General features: G+C 53.4%; 1 pseudogene; it reads left to right on the top strand.

Annotated features, from left to right (window-relative positions):
* The first annotated feature begins 4,806 nt into the window (after positions 1–4,806).
* LOC123739216 (uncharacterized) lies at positions 4,807–4,973 on the top strand (annotated as a pseudogene).
* The last annotated feature ends 27 nt before the right edge of the window (positions 4,974–5,000 follow it).

Raw genomic sequence — 5,000 nt, 5'->3', positions numbered from 1 at the left:
CTGGAATGGCCGCCGTCAGTTCCAGGTGCTCCTTAGGCCGGATAAGGAAGGGTTTGATGGCTTCCTACATCCCCCGGCGGTCTTTTCTCTGGGTTCGGACAGGGGGATGCTCTTTTACACCCGTCAACCCCCCTTTCTGTAAGAAATGTAGGGAGTATGGGCACGTTACAGCTGCCTGCAGTACAGGGAGATGCCGGTTTTGCAAATCGGGGGAGCATGAGGCAAAGGACTGTAGGGAGCCGAAGGAATGCCACGGGTGTGGTAGTAGGCTGCACCTGTTCCGGGACTGTCCGTCCCGTCGGCAGTCATATGCCGAGGCGACGGCAGGCAGAAAGGAAGGAGGAGACTCTGTGGGGGAACATCTGCAAAGAAGGGACCCTGGGTCTAGCAAGAAAGACCCAGAGAAGAAGGAGCAGGAGAGACCATCCTCACCAACGCCCACTCCACGTGCAAGGGCCGGGAAAGAGGTGACATCAGGGCCGTCAGTGAAAGGAGGTGAGGGGTCCGCTATCCAGAAGCCGGAGGTGGAGGAGGCGGGTGGAGGAATGGAGAGCATGGGATCATTACTTGATGGGGTGGAGGGGCTTGGGGCCCTGGTAGAAATGGTGGAAAATCTTCCGGTGTTGGGGTCAAGGGCAGGGGAGTGGGCCTCAGACTCTGGTGTGCCGCTCGAACTCGGGCAGGATGGGAAGGAATCGTCAGTAGGGAGGGTGATCCCGGAACTGGAGCAGGAACCCTACGTCGGCAAGAAGAAGAGGACGAAGCGGAAGGGTGATGTGCAGAAAGAGGTGGGAGGCATAGGGGAAGGGGCAGGCAAGCGTGCGATGGGGGTTAAAGACAGTGCCGCTGATGTGGCCCCCCTGTCCTCACAGGACTCATCCCTCCCTTTACCCCTAGAGGAAATGGACATGACGACCGCTACTCTATCTCTGCATCCTGGGGATGGAGGGTCGCAAGGCTGTTCAGAGAAGCCGGAAACCTCCATCCCCAACCCTTTCCCGGCTTCATGGGCAGATGACTTGGGGGTCTTAGAGGAAGGGGGAGACAGAGTGTCCCAAGTTGTGCGCAAGCAGGTGGGCTCATCTGAGGAGGATCTGTATCCTTCGGATGAGGGGAACATTTTTACTTCCCTGTCGGAGGAGATGGAGCGGGGGAGCATCGGGTGAGCCTCTTGTTTTGTTTTTGTTATTAGTAGGTTGTTGTTAATGTTTTCATTATGGATAAAATTACTTTTGTTAGTTTAAATGTAAGGGGTTTGAGGGATAGGATAAAAAGAAGGGCGGTGTTTAGTTATTTAGAGGGTGTGGGGTTTGATTTTTGTTTTTACAGGAGGTTCACCTAAGGGATGGGGGGATGTTGTGAGGTTTAAGAGGGAGTGGGATAAAGGGGAATCAGTTTGGGGTATAGGGGGGGTTCACTCTTCGGGGTAGGGATCTTGTTTGGGAATAGGGAGGTAAAGGTTGAGGATACTTTTGTTGTTATGCAGGGGAGGGTTTTGGGGGTGGATGTCACATTAAGAGATTGTAGGTATAGATTAGTTGGGGTGTACGGACCACAGGTGGCGGCAGACAGGAGGGAGATGGTGGACTGTCTGACGCCCCTGTGTGTCACAAATAGGCAGTTGGTGATAGGGGGGGACTTTAATATAGATTTAGGGGTAGGGGGGGGACAGCAGTGCAGGCGCCATCACCGGGCTAATGGCTTGCCATGGTCTGGTTGATGGTGGCCTGCACACTACTCCGAAAATGGCCGGTCCCACTTGGCGCAACTCCAGGGGGTTGCGCGGAGGCTTGACTATATTTTTCTATCCAGGTCCTTGGGTCAGTTGTCTGGTCGGCTGTTGCCTGTGTTCTTTTCAGATCACGACGGGGTGCTCCTGCAGGTGAGTTCTCCAGTCTGCCTCTTCGGTAGGGGGTATTGGAAGTTAGATCGGGAGGTGCTGGATGAGCAAGCCTTTGTTAATGCCTTTATTGGTGTGTTTCGGGGTTTGAGGGCCTCCGGTCCATGTGCGAGGGGTGTTGGAGTGGTGGGACTTAGTCAAGGTAAGGATTAGGATCTTTATTATAGGATATTGTAAGAGGAGAAAAAGGGAGGAAAGGAGGGAGGTGGATCATATCCATAGGTTGCTCGAACTCGAGTACGAGGCAGGCAACCTCGGCGGGTCGGTCGACTGGGAGAGATCCACTGCCCTGAAGGCGCAACTCAGGGAGCTGCAGGAGCGGAAGGCTCGAGCTTTCCTGGAGCGTGCGCATAGCGGCTTTTTAGAACATAACGAGACTTGTTCCACAATGTTCTTTAAGTCGGTAAGGGATAGACAGAGTAGAAAGGTAATGTACGGGGTTAGGAAAGAAGATGGTAGTGTAGCTAGAGAGCCGGAGGAGATGGTCAGAGTAACAACTGATCATTTCCGAAGTTTCTTTAAGGAGAGGGAAGTAGATGTAGAGCAGGGAAATGTGTTTTTAGAACACTTGTCCCGGCGATTGCCGGAGGACATTAGAGAAGCGATGGAGGCTCAGATCTCCCTAGAAGAGGTTGAGAGCGCCCTTAGGAGGATGGGAAAAGGGAAGGTACCTGGGATGGATGGGCTGCCGGCCGAGTTTTACCTCAAGTTTTGGGGGATACTCGGACCGGTGGTCCTCGAAGTCTTGAAGGCCATTCTCGAGACGGGGTTCCCGGGGGGATCAATGACCGTCGGTGTGCTGTCACTTCTTCACAAGAAGGGGGACGCCACAGACCTTGGCAACTGGCGGCCATTGACCATGCTGTGTGTAGACTACAAGATACTTGCAAAGGTCCTAGCGGATCGGTTGCGCACAGCCCTTCCCTACGTCGTTCATGAGGATCAGGCGTGCGGGGTAGAGGGCCGCTCTATCAGGTGGAACCTGCAGTTGATTAGGGACTCCATCGCTTGGGTAGAAGATAGAGGTCTGCCTTTAATGGTAGCAGCGCTTGATCAGGCGAAAGCCTTTGATCGCGTGAATAGATCTTTTCTTTTCAGAGTATTAGGTAGATTAGGATTTGGGGAAAAGTTCATAGGATGGATCCGTACTTTATATGTCGGAGCGGGGTGCCGGGTTAGCGTAAACGGTCACATGGGTGACGTTTTTGACCTCTCGTCAGGGGTCAGGCAGGGGTGCCCGCTCTCGGCTCTCCTCTTCGTACTGTACATGGAGCCTCTGGGGGCTGCCATTAGGGCAGACACAGGGGTGGAAGGCTTGTTAATCCCTGGAAGTGGCGGTCTGCGCGTTAAGGTGACGCAGTACGCCGACGACACTTCCTTGCTGCTTTGCAAGGACTCGTGCTTGACAAGGTCCCTTGCCATTATTGGGGACTTCACCCGAGCGTCGGGAGCGGTTCTTAACCACGCAAAGTCTTCCGTTAAGTTTTTCGGAAGATGGCGTGGTAGGACGGATGTGCCCGGGGGGTTATCTCTCTGTAACGGGGCCCTGAAGATTCTCGGGGTTCATTTTGAGACCTCCGGCTCAGCGACGCTGAACTGGAACATGGGCATCGCAGTGGTACAGAGGAAGCTAGCGATGTGGAGGGCTAGGTCGTTGTCTTTTGTAGGCAAGGTCCTGGTCCTCAAGGTGGATGTATTGCCGTCTCTTTTATATTTGGCGTACATCTACCCATTGCCGGCTTGTCTGAGGAGGCCTCTAGTGAGGCTAGTGTTTCAGTTCATGTGGGGTGGCAGGTACGAGTGGGTCGCCAGGGCACGCATGCTTTGCCCCATCGGGGAGGGAGGTAGGGGGGTACCACACTTCCCCCTCAAGCTGGACTCAATTTTTGTTTCTTTTTGTTGACAGAGCTTGCTCATCCGGTAGTACACCCGTCCGGTTACCTCCTGCGGGTGTTCTTCTCATACCAGGCGAGAAGCGTAATGGTGTGGTCGAACACGGGTCCTCGGGCGGAACAGCTGCCGTGGCACTTTGGGCACGCGGCCAAGTGGTTACGTGCGCACCCCGAGGTTGAAGTTGCCCGAGTAGGTTTAGACCACAAGCACCTGTACGAGGAGGTCAGACAGGGAGGGTGTCCGACACCTGTGGTGGGTATCCCGGAAGTGGTCTGGGAGGGAGTGCAGGCGCGGGGTCTGGACAACAGGCTCAAGGACCTGAATTGGTTGAGCCTCCATAAGTGTTTGCCGGTGCGTTCCATTATGTACCGGCATAGCTTGCGCGATCCCCCACCTGCCCAAGACCATCTTGTGGTGGGGAGGAGACAGTGCGCCATGCCTTTTGGGACTGTGCCTTTGCCGGAGTAGTGTGGGCTAGGGCACGGGTGTTGTTAGGTAAGGTAAGAGGGGATTTTATTTTGTCGTGGGCTCGGGTAGAGAGAGGAGTAGGGAGAGCGAGGGGGACGGAAAGGGACAGATTTCTACTATGGCTTCTCATAAGCCTCTTTAAACGGGGGGCTGTGGGAAGCCAGACAGAACATGGTAAAGACAGGGAGAGATTGGGGAGTGGAGGGGATAGTGAGGAGGGTGGAAGAAAATGTGAGGGGAGGATGAAGAGGGAGGAGAGGAAGTGGGGGCAGCATGCAGCCCGGGAGAGGTGGAAGGGGGGTTTAGGACTGTGGTAAAGGGAATAGGGAAAAGGAATAAGATAGGTATGGGGAGATAGGGAAATATAGAGATTTAGGAATCTAGTTTATGTGGGTGTTGAGGGGGAGGGAAGATGCTCCCCTGATTTGTAATTTGGGTTTCATTTGTTTTGAAATTTCAAATGCCTTGTGTTGAGTTTAATGGAAGTGATGATTATGATTGTTGATGGTTTGTTTATTATGCTTATGGTTTTGAACAGTAATAAAATCTTTTAATCATCATCTGTTCTTATCAGTTTAATATCTGATACGTCCCCCATCGGGGGACTACATATTAAATGGATTTTTCGAACAGGGAGTCGGAAATGGGGCTTGCTCCGTCCGCTCCACGCATCGACCGGTATTGCAGTACCTCCGGGAATGGTGCAACACTTTTCTCCCATTGTCAAGGAAAAAGAAAT

Source organism: Salmo salar, unplaced genomic scaffold, assembly GCF_905237065.1.
Source record: "Salmo salar unplaced genomic scaffold, Ssal_v3.1, whole genome shotgun sequence".
In the NCBI taxonomy this organism is placed as follows: domain Eukaryota; kingdom Metazoa; phylum Chordata; class Actinopteri; order Salmoniformes; family Salmonidae; genus Salmo; species Salmo salar.
Note: the sequence above shows the minus strand (reverse complement) of the source record. Positions and strands in the feature narration are given on the sequence as shown.